A 15,829-nucleotide genomic window follows, 5' to 3' on the forward strand; every position below is an offset into this window, starting at 1 on the left:
CTTTTTACCAGAGCTTCTTTTCTAGCACCTCGTTTGTCGCAGAGGGTGCTCAGTGCGCCCCAAGGAGGATTCTGCTGTTACTAGGTGGGCGCGGCACTGTGTGAGTGTCTGCTGTGTCTAGTTGGTGGACGTGTTCAGTTCTCTTTTCCTTGCTTCTCTCCGTGTGTTCTGCCCACCGTAGACTGTGAGCATTGACTCTTCACCTACTGTGTTAAGTCTTCTGCTTCTCCCTAGGATTCGGTTTTACCCATGCATATTGGGTCATGTCATGCATGTGGAATTGGAGAAATGTTTAAGCCACACAGTTTGCTCATTGCATTCCTACATGCTGAGCTTCACTGGTTAAGGGCCCCCTGGGTGGCACAGCTGTCAGCTAACCTTATTCTCAACAGAAGAGTTTGTGGAGTTGACATCTCCCTCGGTACAGTTGGTGAGTTCGTAGACTAGTCCCAGCCACCTCATATTAGTCCAGCAGAATCAAAGTAATTCTGCCTCCGATATTTCTTCTCATTTGTGATCATCTGTTTCTTTCAAAACAGTCATCAGAAGGTGGAGGAACTCAAACAGCAGTGTTGCCTTCTGCTAGTTTAATGTATCTTCTCTCCCCACAGATTCTAAGTTTTTAGCATCACATACTGCTTCTCTAAAAATTAGTACTGTTAAATAATTTTGCAAGAAATAAAGCATAATTTTTGGCAAGAACTAAAAGATAAAAAGGAATAAATGTATAGGTTACAACTGGAAATGTAGGTCATCAGTAACTGAGATAAGAATGTGGTATTTTATATCTTTGGTATTTAACTGATGTCAAGTTTTTGTGTTCTAGTTGTGATCTCAGTAACCAAGAAAGTAGTGGGGTGTGTGTCAGTGTGTGCGTTTGTGTGTGTTGCATTAAAATGTGGGGTTTTTTTGTTCCTTTGGGCCCAATACAGAATTAGCATCAAAATGAAATTGTTTATTTTTTAGTAGACATGATATGCATAGAGTTAATATATAAAACTGAATAATTTTCGCTTAGTATTTTAAAACTTAGAATGTGACCATATTTAGACTGAGGCAAGTATTTCAGCTCTAAATTCTTGGGGGAGAATATACAGTTGTTTTTACTTTAGGGTTTTTTTTTAACCAAAAAATAAATGTTTATAAGAATACTCTATGTCAAAGAAGGCCTGGCACCAGTGGACCCAGAGTTGGTAAGTGTGTCCAAAGAGGAACTTGCAGAGTCTCCTGGTCCTATGTCGGGCTGAAGGCAGCTGCAGCCACTAAGCCTGGCAAAGCAAGCCTCATTTCCCTCTGGCCAGCAACTTTCTAGCTTAAGACTTTTTAAATAGCAGAGAAAAGATTCCAAATTGTCCTTAACTTTTTTCCTTTCCAGTTGTTTGGTTTTACTATAGTAAATTCCTTCTCCAGAGTTTAAGAATTGGATTTAACAGCAATAGACAACTCAAAAACTTAACCTGTGATTGTCTACGCACTCACTGTGCTTACTGTTGGGTATGAATGTGCCGCAGCGCAGCTTTGGGCCAGGGCCCTCTCTCATTTGGAAATAGGGACAAGCAGCAGAAGTTCGTGGCATTAGGTTCCTGTCCAGGCAGGTGTAAGCGTTGGACGAAGTAAGCAGAATCTGCACCGGCTCTCCTGAGAGTTTGCCCTGTGAACCAGTGTCTACTTTATGTTGATTTGATCTGCATTAGAATGTGTAGCAGACAAGCATGAGACCTTGCCTGACTCACCGAGCTTCCTGCTGCCTCAGTCTCCTCACCAACCAGGAAAGGTTACTGTAGCAGCATAGGGCTTGGAACATTTGAAAAATTGTGTCAGTGAAGGTGCCTGGCTGTGCTTCCTTCCTTTATCTAAAAAAAAAAAAAAAAAAAATTGCTGATCCTGCAAAGTCTTTCCTAATATTGAAAAGGGGAAAGCCTTATCAGGCATATGCAGCCTAAGAACAGCTCTGGGTCACTCAGGTCTCACAGCCCATCTTCATTTCCTTCCTGTTCACAAAGTGAACACTGGGTAGGCCAAGCCGTGTTCACCACCAAAGTACAAGAGGTCCCTCTTTCGGAGAGAAAACATAGCCAATGCTTAGACTCTTCGAAAGGCTCACTCCCCCCACCCCCAGCTTTATATGAGGAAACCTTTCCATGGAAATCCGTGCTGCTTTCCACTCAAGCAATAGCCATGAAGCCTAAGATAAGACAGTGACAAAACAGCTTCTGACTTACGATCAGGGACCTGACCTGGAAGTAGGGCCTGTACCAGTATCCAAGCCTTTTCAAAGTGAGAAGCAGGGCAGGTTTTGAACATTATTGAGTTTTTTAAAGGAAGGTTCAATACAATAGGTTTGTGAACCACTGTTAAATTTCAGAACACAGGTTTCCATAGTGAAGAGTTTGAGGGCTGTTTTTATTGTTTTGAGATAAGGCCTCTGGAAGTCCAAGGTAGCCTCAACTTTGACATGTGGACAAGGGTAAGCTTGACCTCCTAAACTTCTTGTCCCCTTTCTCCCAGGGCTCCATGCAGGCTAGTTCAGTACTTATCAACTAATAACACTCCCCAGCCTTTCCAAACTAATTCTTAAATTTTGTCAAATCTGAGTTATTTAGTGGGCTTTTTGGATACCACTGAGCACTAGACTGCCTTCACTTTCAATGTTTTTTTTGTTTTGTTTTGTTTTGTTTTTTTAGTTTCATCAAAAAACACAGTAACAACATCTGCATCTGCTTCATCTAAAGACCCTGGAAAGCGGTTGAAATGCAATTAAATTTTTTTTTTTTTTTTTTTTTTTGGTTTTTCGAGATAGGGTTTCTCTGTGTAGCCCTGGCTGTCCTGGAACTCACTCTGTAGACCAGGCTGGCCTCGAACTCAGAAATCCACCTGCCTCTGCCTCCCAAGTGCTGGGATTAAAGGCGTGCGCCACCACTGCCCGGCAGTTAAATTTTGATTGTCTCAGAAGTGATTGTTACTAGGTCACTAGACTTCTAGTGTAGAAACAGCTATGGCGTAGGCTGAGTTAGGCAAAGTGCAGTAGGCATCCAGCATTTGGGAAGCTGAGGTAGGAGGATCCTGGCTACATAGTTGAAACCTCATCAAAAACAAAAACAACTGTTGGGGGCGGGGGAGGAATAGGGGGTTTCTTCAGAGGGGAAACCAGGAAAGGGGAGAACATTTGAAATGTAAATAAAGAAAATATCTAATTAAAGAATATATAATGGTATTATAATCACAAGAATAAAGGAAATAACAAAACAATCTTTACACGTAAGGAAAATAATAAATGGAAATTCAGGAGAAAATAGACAACAGAAAGGGTAATAGTGTAAAATTTTAAGTGATGATTAAAATACTAAAAATGTCTTAAAACTTGTATGATGCCCCTTCTTACAAATTAGACATATGTGACCATGAGTCTAAAAGCACTAGAAGCCAGTGCTCTAGGCATTTCTCTCAAGAACATCAAACTGAATTCAAGAAACTACACTGTCATGAATGGAAGACAAATGCACAGCTGAAATAAATCAAGCACAAAGGCATTTCTTTAAAAAGATAATGAAATTAATGTCATTTTCTAGTCGAGGAGACACCAATGCCCAATACTAAGAAGCAACACATCACTACAGAGTGCAACACATCAGAAACTACAAAGAAACATGGGCGAGAACAGTGAGATCCAGAGTTCTAGGGAGGGAGAGTTGTTAGAGCCTGAAGCTCTATTCAGGCTTGCAGGTTGAAAAAAATCCTGGAAATTCCCTTCATAATAATATATATGTAAAGTGCTCAAGATGTACAAACATGTTTCTAAATGATAAAGATACCAAATTCTGTTAGTACTTTTTGCCATGATTTTTTAAAAGTAGCCACGGGGGCCGGAGCAGCAGCTAACAGCACTTCCTGTTCATCCAGAGGACCAGAGTTCAGTTCCCAGCACCCATGTTAGGTGCCTTACAACTATCTGTAACTCTAACTTCAGGAAAGCCAGTGCCCTCTCTGGCTTCTTCGGGCATCTGCACTTAATGTGGCATACACTCATACAGACCCAAACACATTAATAAAAACTAAAATTTTTTAAAAGTAATGATAAAAATACTGGAACTTTGTCAATAAATTTTGAAGATTAAATATTGATAAATGTGTTTCTATTTAAAATTGATATGAGGAATAGGAAATTAAATTCACCAACATCTAAGTAATACATTGGACCCATAATTTAAAAATCATTCCTCAGGCCGAGCAATGATGGCGCACGCCTTTAATTCCAGCACTTGGGAAGCAGAGGCAGGTAGATTTCTGAGTTTGAGGCCAGCCTGGTCTACAGAGTGAGTTCCAGGACAGCCAGGGCTACACAGAGAAACCCTGTCTTGGGAAGAAAAAAAAAAATCATTCCTCAAAGAAAGCCCTAAGGTCCAGAGTGGTTCTCAACCTTCTTAATGCTGCACCACTTTTCTACAGTTCTTCATGCTGTGACACACACACACAACCATAAAACTGCTACTTCATAACTGTAATTGTGCGACTGTTACATTTAAGGAAGAGTAGGAAAGGAGAAAATGTCCCAAGTATTTCTGTGATCTGCATAGCATCAGTACCAGTTAACCAGTTGAGAGGGAGAAAAGAGGGAAGGTAGGTTGTTTTGCAAATATAGATATGAATATTTGGTTTTGTTTTTACTCTCTCTAAATGTGTGTGTGTGTGTGTGTGTTTGTGTGTGTGTGTGTATGTTTTGCCTGCATGCCTGATGCCCAAGAGAACAGAAGAAGGCATTGGGTCCCCTAGAACTAAAGTTCAGGTGGTTATGAGCTGTCATGTGAGTGGGAAATTAAATCCAGGTCCTCTGGATAAACAGCCATCCTAGCTCCAGATACATATTAAACAAAATATGGGAAAGAATCTTTTTTGGGGGGGCTTTTTCGAGACAGGGTTTCTCTGTGTAGCTCTGAAGACCAGGCTGGCCTCGAACTCAGAAATCCGCCTGCCTCTGCCTCCCAAGTGCTGGGATTAAAGGCATGTGCCACCACCGCCCGGTGGGAAAGAATCTTGATAGCATGTAAATAGGAAAACCTAAGAGTTTTTTGGTGTGTGTCTATATCTGCAGGGATGTGTGTGTGCATGCGCGTGCGTGCGTGCATGCATGCATGCGTGCCTGCCTGCCTGCCTGCCTGCCTGCGTTTGTCTGGGTGTATATATGTCAGTGTGTATGACTGCATGTGTGTCTGTGTGTTTCTTATCCCAGGTTCTGTTGTTATCCCAGGCTTGCTTTGAATTTAGGACAGCCCTGTCTTGGTCTCCCAAGTGCTGGGATTACAGCCATGTGCTACATACCTGGCCCTGGCCATCTTGGTTTTCTTTGTAAATGAGTATGTTGAACTTTGACAGGAGCAGGGGGAGTGGAAGGTTGTGTTTGTTTTTTTTTTTTCTTAATAATTATAGGAGAGAAAAATTGCTAAAATTCCAAGATGTTTCATAAAGAGAATGGCCCATAAAACTGTAACTTCCACTCCAAATGAATGTATTGAGAAGGATTGAGGGAAAGAAGCAAACAGTGTACATCAGAAAGACAGTAGTATTAGATCTGACACTTCCACTGTCCAATAGGCCTGACTGGAAAAGCCTGGGCACCAAGCAGTCCACCAGAGTGACTGACAAGTGAAGAGGGTCCCAGGCAACGTGTCCTCTCCTGTGTGAGGCTTTCAGTAATTGCTTCACACCTCTGGCGCTCTTGCATCACAGGATAAACAGTAACTGAATCTCATGCTTTGTGTTGGACATAGGGTTGGGGTGTGTAGCAGCCCTGTCTCCAGAGCCAGCTTCTTCCTGAGTCTACACATGGCACATGGCAATTTACTAAGACAGTGTCTATCACAGATGCCAGATCTTGACTATAATGCATTTTAAAAATGACCACAAGCATGAAAACATGCTCCTTCCCGACTATAAGGTGGCATACCTACTGTGAGTCTCCTACCACACCGTCAGCAGTGTTAGCTACTATAGTAAGGCAAGAAGAAGAAATGAAAGGTGTAAGTAAAAAGTAAGAAAAACTGAAACTACCATTGTCCACAGACAACCTAAGGAGAAAATTCTTGGAGCCTACAAATCAGCTCTTAAAATAAATTAGCACATTTAGCAGAGTTGGTCACAAAATGCAGTACCAAGCCAGGCCCAATAGCATGAGCCAGCTACACAGGCCGAGGGAGGAAGGACATCTGACCCAGCGGCTCTGGACCCAGTCAGCAAGATCCTGCCTTTTTAAAATAACACACCAACAATAAGCAATCAAAAATGAAATTTTAAAAAAGATACTGCTTACAAGAGTATCAAGTAGACAGCCTGTTAAGGAATAAATCTGAAAGAAACACAGGGGCTCTACACAGAGAGCTACTGTGCACTGCCTAGACATTCAAGGAGATCTAATAGAAGGATCATCACAAGTTGGAGGATGGACAAACTCAGTATTGTCTCATATTAATCTACAGATCCCCTGAAGGTTCTGTAAGATTCTAGGAGTCAAGTGTGGAGAGGCATAATTTGACCAACTTGATAAATTCTAGAAGATAAGCGGAGGACTTACAGAGGCTGCATAAACCAAGAGCAGTTAAGCCCATGCAGTGCTGACTCAAGGACAGACTAGGAGCATCACAGTGTGAACTCCTGAACACTGCATCTAGGGACACTTTTCAGCAAGAGACCAGGAGGGCCTGCGCAGGACAGCATCATGCCTGCTGTGTCTGCCAGGTGAAAAGGGAATCAAAATTCCTGCCATACTTGAAATTTGGGGCACAAATGTGAAAGGCTAAATAAACAATGAAGCTTCCAGAAGATAAAATTGAGTATTTTCAAAACTTCGGGTTTTGGCAAAGAAGCAAAGAATTAATCATGACTTTAAAAAAAGTACTAACCAAGGGCTGGAGAGATGGCTCAGTCATTAAGAGTACTGACTGCCCTTCCAGAGGTCCTGAGTTCAATTCCCAGCAACCACATGGTGGCTCACATCCCTCAATAGTGGGATCCAGTGCTCTCTTCTGGTGTGTCTGAAGACAGCTACAGTGTTCTCATATAAATAAATCTTTTTAAACACACACACACACAAACCAAGCAAGGTGTAGTAGTGAATGGCTTTAGTATCAGCAGCACACAGAAAGCAGAGGCAGACAGATCTCTGTAAGTTTGAAGCCAGCATAGTCTATGTAGTAAGGTTCCAGAACAGTCAGGGCTAAGTGGAAACAGCCTATCTCAAAATAATAATAATAATAATAATAATAATAATAATAATAATAATAATAATAATAATATAAAATAAAAAAGAAATCAATGAATAAAAATATAAAAAATGACACAGCAGGTGATGTGATAGACAAGTTGATCTACACTCTTTACTTCCTTGGCAAAAGCAGCCTCGTGCCTCTCCCTGAAGAGTGTGTGTGTGTTTGTGTGTGTGTGTGTTTTCAATGAAGCCAGTTAACAGATACAGGTTAGTGAACTAAGTGTGAACATTCTTAGTTTCTACTCTTTTTTCTTTTTTTTTTTAAAGATTTATTTTTATTTATTTTATGTGTATGAGCATACTACAACTGTACAGATGGCAGTGAGCTATCATGTGTGTGGTTGCTGGGAATTGAACTCAGGACTTCTGCCGGCCCCCCTCGTTCCAGTGTAATTCACTGTAGCTGTCTTCAGACGCACCAGAAGAGGGCATCAGATCTCATTACAGGTGGTTGTGAGGCACCATGTGGTTGCTGGGATCTGAACTCAGGATCTTCGGAAGAGCAGTCAGTGGTGCTCTTACCTGCTGAGCCATCTCGCCAGCCCCAGTTTCTACTCTTAATTGGTGCTAAAGTTTGAACCCAGGGCCTCAGCATAATAAGCTTGTGCTTTACCAAGAGCCCTGTTCTGACCAGGCCGGAGGGGGGGGGGTGGGAGGGGGGGGTGGGTGGGAAGGGGGACAGATCAAATGGTGTCCGCTAACCCTAACAGAAAACATTAGCTCATCCTAGCTTCTGATGACTTTAGCTTTTCCTGCAAAACAGAAAGCGTTTATATTTACCACTTTAAAACATGCTTGCCGGGCGGTGGTGGCGCATGCCTTTAATCCCAGCACTTGGGAGGCAGAGCAGGCAGATTTCTGAGTTCGAGGCTAGCCTGGTCTACAGAGTGAGTTCCAGGACAGCCAGAGCTACACAGAGAAACCCTGTCTTGAAAAAAAAACAAAAACAAAAACATGTTTTACTACTTAATACTGTTAGATTCTACAGGTTGAACTGGAAACCAAGATTCAGTTGTCAAAAAAACAAGTAACTTATTTTCTGTCTGGGGGGCCACTTTGCACAGTCAGTAAGTATCTTTGAATTTATTCTGGTTTTTAAAATACAATTTCTTTATTTATTTATTTTTATATGTGTAGGAGCAATTTGCTCCCATCTATCTATGCCCCTGTACCATGTGCATGCAGGGCTCAAAGAGTCCACAAGAGGGCGCCCAATGTCCTGAAGCTAGAGGGACAGGTGGTTGTGAATTACCATTCCATTAGCTGCTAAGGCCTCTGTCAGTCACCACAGTTAGATGGCTGTGTGCATAAAATGGAACTTCAACTGTAACCCCTACCAATCCAAACACTGTAAGATGTTTGCTGTCTTTCTCAATGACATCATAGGAGAAGAATCTCAATAACATTGGAACTAGCGGAGATTTCCTTAGTCTGACTCAAAGTGCTTGCTAAGAAAGGGGAAAAAGTCAGTAAATTGGCTTTTACCAAAATTTGGAGCTTACTCTTCAAAATTCATGTTATTAAAATGAAAAGCTTTTCTTAGAAAGTATTTTCAAAACAATTCTGACAAGGGCTTGGATCTCAAAAATTTTTTTTATTATTTATTTATTATATGTAAGTACATTGTAGCTGTTTTCAGACACACACTAGTGTGTCTGGATGGTTGTAAGCCATCATGTGGTTGCTGGGAATTGTACTCAGGACCTTCAGAAGAGCAGTCAGTGCCTTTAACCTGTTGAGCCATCTTTCCAGCCCCCAAATTTTTTATATATATAATTCAAAAAACAAAAGCAGGTGGCTCATGCCAGCTCTTAAGACAGAAGCAGGCAGATCTCTGTGAGTGTGGACCAGCCTGGTCTATATAGCAGATTCCAGGCTACCCTGGGTAGCATAGATCTCCTTATCAAGAAGAAGGAGATCTGAGGAGTGGCTCCATGCTGGAGCTCTGGTTTAGTGTGCCCAGTGCCCTGGGTTTGAGCCCCAGAACCCACCCCTGAAAAAGAAATAGAATTTTTGGCACAAGCATGGTAGAATGCCTGGTATCATTAATCACCAGCAAAGGGCAAGAAAGATGGCACTGCAATGAAGAGCACTGGCTGCTCCTACAGAGGACCCAGGTTCAGTTCACAGCACCCACATGGTGACTCACAACCATCTATAACTACAATTCAGGGGATCCAAGGCCTTGGACTGATCTTCGTAGGTACCAGGCACATGCATACAGGATACACACATGTAGGCAAAACACTCATACACAGAAAAAGAAAATAGAATCTTAAAAACTAAGAGGAGAGCTGGGCGGGGCGGTGCACACCTGTGATCCCAGCATTTGGGAGGTGTAGGCAGGAGAATCCAGACAGAGTTCAAGGTTATCCTCAGCTACACAGCAAGTTCCTGGCTAGCCTGGGCTACTGAGAGTCTATCTCAAAGGAAGGGATGGCGGAGAGGAGGGAAAGAGAGAGGGAGGAAGGACGAATAGAGAGAAGGGCAAGAAAACACTTGAAGAAGATACCACTCACACTCTAGAAAGACTAAGATTCAAAAGGATGACACAGGGTTGGTGAGAGGCTCTGGCGTACAGTGCTCAAAGGCTGGAAAGCAACACAAGCACTGTACCTAAAACAACCCCGGAGCCCCTTCCAAAGCTAAATATGGATCTCTCTAGGCATCCCACTCCTAGGCATTTAACCCAGGAGACAGGGAGTCATACATTCACACAGAGCTTAAACATTAATGTTCATAGCAACTTCAGTGATTCAGCATTCTAGAAAGATGCAAGACAACCTGTTTCCATGGTGATAGGAGTAGGCTGGTCAGACAGGAAGGGATTACTAAAAGATTCCAGGCAATGTTGGCAGGTGTTAGGCAGGTTCATGTTCTCTAGTCTGGCTATGTTGGTAGGCATATGCAGAAAACCCATTTCTCTGGATCTATTGCATTCATTTGTGTGAGAGAGTATATACAGATATGTGCTGGTGTGCTTGTTTGTGTAGATGCAGAGGCCAGAAGGAGCCATGCCGTCCCTCCGAACCGGAATTCCTACTATGGGAAGCCTGGCTTGCTGAGCTCTGGTCCTCATGGCTGTGCATGCGCACTTGTAAGCACTGAGCCATCTCTCTACCCCGCTACAGAAGCCCTTGAAGTTGTAAATTTTAATCATGTTCATTTTACTTTATTTCCCTGTCACCCTACTAAAACCACAGCAACAAAACAGGGCCATGCAGAAAAGAAAACAGAAATGTGGCTTACTTCTGAGCAGCACAGTCAAAAAGTGTAAGCACGAAATATATTAAACTTTCAAAAAAGTATTGCTTGGATCATTGTTTGTGGGAGAGGGAAGGGACACGGATAGGAGTAAAAATCCTAATGTTCCTTAGCGGGAATTCAGGTGAGAATTTGCATCTCAAAATCGGTATCTTTAGGCTGGCAAGATGACCCAGTGGTAAAGGCACCTACCACCAAGCCTGGCAACCCGGGTTTCAATTGCTGGGACCCACAAGGTGAAATCTACTCCTGAAAGTTGTCTTCTGACCTCCACGCAAGCTGAACGGCATGCAGTCACCACCCCCAACACCCACACAAAATAAAATTGTTTGTTTGTTTTTAAGACAGGGTCTCTCTAGGTCTCCTTGACTGCCCTAGAACTTGCTCTGTAGACCAGGCTGGCCCTAACTCAGAGATCTGCCTGAGATCTTTCTTCCAAGTGCTGGGGCTTGTAAGAAACCCTGACTTGAAAAGAACAAAACCAAAAAAATTAAAGATGATTGCAAGTTCAAGGCCAGCCTGGTTACACTACATAATCCTAGCACTTGGGAGGCAGAGACAGGTAGATTTCTGAGTTCGAGGCCAGCTTGATCTACAGAGTGAGTTCCAGGATAGCCAGGACTATACAGAGAAACCCTGTCTCGAAAAAAAAAAAATACTGCCCCCAAAAAACACCTCAGATTTCATTAGTGATTAACCAAACCATGTGAAGGTATAGCTTTAATATAAATTAAGACTTTTTCATTTGTTGGGGATGCTTGCATGCATGTGTGGGCAGATGTGTAGGAGAGTATATGAGGAGGTCAAAGGTCAGCGAAGGCATTGTTCCTTAGTCATATCTTAGGAGTCATCCACCTTGCTTTGACCTGGAGCTCAATTCTTAGACTAGACTGTCTGGCAGGGAGCCTGTGGATCTGCTGGTCTGGGGAGTGTGTACCTTCCCAGACCTGGGATTACACTCAGCCTTTTATATTATTGTAGACGTGGGACTAGGGCCCTTAGTCTCTGGAGCACTTTTGCCTATTGAGTCTTAAATTAAAACTTTAATTTTAAAAACTGTTTTATTAAATTTAACTGAGTCTATGTTTTCAAGCACATACCTGCTATAACACACATATAGAGTTCTGAGGACGACTTGCAAGAGTTAGTTTTCTGGTCCCGCCATGCAAGTCCCAGGGATCAAACTCAAGTCATTAGATTTGCCGGCAAGCGCTTTTACCATCTTCTTCAGTTCGTTGTGTAATCAGATCCTTAGAACTCACCACCCAGAATCCCTAGGGTTTCCCAGCTGCTGGAGTGCTTCTGCGTATTCACACCTGCAGGCCAGATGTTCAGAGGGGAGAGGATATGGAGTTCTTCATATGATTGTGTCCATAAGAAGTCTTCAGATTTACCAGTGGCACCCTATCTATCAAAAGCATCGGGCAGCTGTTGTTTGAAGAGTTACAGTGATGTCTTCGGATATCCTAACTGGGGACTATACATATTTTGGAAGGTTTTTTTAAAAAGATTTATTTGTTTTATGTGTATGAGTGTTTGCATATATGTATGTGTGCCATGTGTGTGCAGCACCCATGAAGGTCAGAAGACAACGTTGAATCCCCTGGAATTGGAGTTATGGACAGTTAGGACTCCTGATGTGGGTCATGGGAACTGGACTCCAGACCTCTGCCGGAGCAGCAGGTGTTCTTAACTGTTGAGCCATTTCTCTAGCCCTGGGAATGTATATATTTAAAATAGCCTACAAATGACTGTGGGTGTGACTTAATTGGCAGAGTGCTTGACTAGCATGCACAAGGTCCTGGGTCATAAACCAGATGGGGTAACGCATGCTTGTAATCCCAGGACTCAGGAAATAGAGACAGGAGGACCAGAAGTTCAAGGCCAGATATAGTGAGTTCAAGGCTAGTCTTGTCTACATGAAACCCTATCTCAAAATAAATAAATAAATAAATAAATCAAAAACCAAGTCCATCATGCTTACAAGACACAGTGGCAGCTCAAAGGTGCAGCGCTCCTCTGGCACGCTAGAGGCCCTGCATCCCAGCCCCAGCTCTCAGAAACATAATCCCTCCATTATTGTCCTTCTAGTGATAAGAGACAGTGTCTCAAAGATGATCAACATCCCCCTCCAAGGTCCTAGCGACCCAGGCTACCGCCATACTAAGTCTGTTTTCTTGTTCCTTCTTCAGGTGGTCACGTCTTTCACCGGAACTCCCTGTCGCCTCGTAGCCTGGTGTATGAAAGTGAATTCTCCACAATCGAACCTTCTTTGGACATGTATGATGAGAACAAAACCTGATTTTTTAAAAAATGGGCTATTGGGGGTCTCTCCTTTTGAGATTTGATTTATGGTCACCTTTCTTACTTTGTATTCCTCTGTCATCGTCCATCTGGGAAGAATGGCAGTACCTCTGGGCACAAGTTGGGGTTCAGGGTTAAATTACAGAGTTCCCCCCAAGGAGAGGTTTGAGGGCAGCATTTTTGCCCAAGTGAGCCTTGTGGCACCACCCAGAGCTGACCACGGAGCATAGGCACCATAGGAGCCTTGCTGTTTCCAGAGAAGAGGTGGGGCCGGGGGTTAATGATGCGTTTGTTGCAGATGTGTCTGTGTCCCCAAATAGTCGCACGCTGTTCTGTGTCAGGGTGGCATGGGGGTTTTGTAAAATACATTCTGTGGTCCTCACATGCACAAGAAAGCCGCAGATAAAACGTCCCACTGATACAGCGTATGAATCATGGCTCCTTGACCTGCTTCCCTTTGTCCTGTTTCTTACTGTATCTTCTGGTAAAAGTCCTCTTCCCATAGGGAGTCCTTCAAGAGAAGCTCCATCTTCCTTTCTCCCTGTGAGACTCCGACCTCCTGTCATCCTTCAGAGCTGGGAGGACACAGACCATGGGGCCCAGAGTCTGCCGTCACAGGATCAGACAGTCATCTGCTTTGTCGTTTTCCTGCATCTGTGATGAGCATGACATAAGATGACAAGTATTTACATAGGCACTGGACATGGGAGACATTTGTCCCTGCTGTCTGTGGTCTCTATGGGGAGGTGGCACCAAGAACCTAGCACGATGATTGCAGGGTATCAATAAGGTTAACAGTCATCAACACCAAAATAGTTTTAAATGTTTTATTGGGAAGTGCAAACCAACATCCTCCTATTAAATACCAAATGGGGGCTCCTCCTTCTCCATCCTGATTGTCCAATCCAGTGCTATCTTGCCAGCCTCAGCACCTACATGAAGAAACACTGGAGCGCTGACAACCAGACTTGCAGAGGAGGATGCTGTGGCCAGCATGGTTACACTGGGAACATGTGTGCTCTTCCCACACATCCAGAATGACATCAAGTTAACATACGAGGAACTTGTAGGACCAGGATCAGCAAAACACCTCCTTTCTGCAGAAGTGTGTGCCACAGTCACAGCCTGCTTCTCATCAGAGCTGGGAAGGCGTCCAGACCCTTGTTAGGAGAATGCAGCACCAGTGTCTAGCCCTGTGTGTGACAACACAACAGGCTCCCCCCGCCCCACGACACTTTTATTGGCTCTGTGGGTCACAAGTTTGAGGCGCACACATTTCATCTCCACACGTGTGGCTCCTTCTCTGTCACAGCATCTTGTGACATCCCTCAAGATCCTAAGATCCCTCAGGTGCCCCTGTGCCTGAAGCAGACCCCAGAGCCTGAGTGCTGACAGCCTGTGAGAACGTAGTGGCAGGCTGAGCCCTGAGCTGCACTTAGCTTGAGTACCCGAGGCTGGACCAGGACTAATGTCTAAGGTCTAACCTGCTTTCACTTTTACTGCTTACCAAGGGCTTTTGTCTTTCTTTTTTATAGTCTTTGTACTATAAAAAATATTTTTGATAAAGTTTCAATAGATTATCGTTCTGAAAGACAGGTTCTCAGTGAGAGCATTTCAACAGGAGACTAGACTGCCAGGGTCCACAGGCTCAAGTGCAAGGGTTTAGTGTGGCGGACCAGATGGACTCTGTAATTGCCATGTTGTCTGAAGCCTGGCCTTATCTTATCTCAGATTCCGGCAAATCATTTTCTTCAGGTCTCATCTGTCTTCTAAAGGTAGATGAGTTCCACTCTAGACAGTTTCTTTACTAAAAAAAAAGAAATGGAATTGTTTGGGGAGAAAAATTAAATTGAGTCCTCTAAAATCTACTGAGACAGTATTTGAATCCCTGGAAAAACTGGGGCACGTGGTCCTTGTAGAACAGCCAAGGAAGCAGTCCCTGTGAATGGATTCACTCAGAGTAGCGCTCCAGAGACCAGGTTGACCCCCTTTTCCTGAAAATTGGGGCCACCTTCAACTCAGATCCAGATTCCTGCCTTTGGATGGCCATTGGCTTCTTTGTTGAGGGCACGTGCTTTGGGAGTACAGAGGATAACAGCTTCCTACCAGGAGCTATGATGAGGGGACATCCCATGAAGCCACCAGGATACCCAGGTGGAGCTGGGTGCACAACCATTACTGGCATATGCCATAGAGCACACGCCTATCGGGATCTACAGCCACGGGCAGCATTGGCTGCGAACTGGGCTGCAGCAGCTTGAATCCAGAGGTTTAAGCTTTTGAGATACTTAGCTTCCTTGAGGAGGGGCCACTCTGGTCCTGTTACTTCACAGAGAAAGGAGAGCTGACCGGCCTGGATATCCAGGTATCAATTCCCGAGAGCATCTCCAGAAGTAATGAGCATGTCCATCCAGGGTCCCGCCTTTGCTCCCCTCTTAGGAAAACAGGCTCTACTATCAACACTTCAAAACTCGCAAGGCCCACTAAGCCTTGTTTTTGAATCAACCTCCATCTCCTGGCTCCTCTGGTTGTTCCCTCATCAGACACAACCCTGAAAGCCAATCCATCATGAAGCTGAGCCCCTGCTGCTCATCTGCTCTGAGGCATGACAGCCTGGGATGCCAAAATCCACGGTCAGAAAGGCATTAACCCACAGGCTTGCTGAACCTCACTAACCGCATGTCTGCGGGCTTTGTGAGCCTTCCAGGTCCTAGTACTCTCACCTCCATGTACCCCCTCATCTATGCACTAATTGACACCACACTAAGGGAAAGAAAGCCACTGCTCCTCTGCTGTTCACCTTCGCTCTAGGAGTTCTCTTCACGCTGCAAGAGAACAAGGCTGGGATTTCACATCAGGAGTCTTCCTGACACGGGGTCACTGCTCATAAATGTCAAGAAAGAAAACTGCTGAATTTAAAACTGGCACTTAGAAGGGAAAGGCAAGACCATGAGGTTAGCTTTGTCAACAGTCCTTTTTGTCTTTGTCTTTTTTTTTTTTTTT

General features: G+C 43.8%; 1 protein-coding gene across 3 annotated transcripts in view; it reads left to right on the forward strand.

The window, feature by feature from the left end:
- The window catches only part of Rnf130 (ring finger protein 130), a 108,917-nt gene that overhangs the window by 89,470 nt on the left and 3,618 nt on the right, over positions 1-15,829 (forward strand). For 2 of the 3 annotated variants that reach the window (XR_004113677.1, XR_004113676.1), the window contains exons 8-9: positions 12,715-12,802; positions 13,318-15,780. The gene's annotated coding sequence lies outside the window, so the exon portion shown is untranslated. The remainder of the gene's footprint in view (positions 1-12,714; positions 12,803-13,317; positions 15,781-15,829) is intronic. The other variant, XR_004113675.1, reaches the window with a different exon arrangement.

Source organism: Mastomys coucha, unplaced genomic scaffold (assembly GCF_008632895.1).
Source record: "Mastomys coucha isolate ucsf_1 unplaced genomic scaffold, UCSF_Mcou_1 pScaffold5, whole genome shotgun sequence".
Taxonomy (NCBI): domain Eukaryota; kingdom Metazoa; phylum Chordata; class Mammalia; order Rodentia; family Muridae; genus Mastomys; species Mastomys coucha.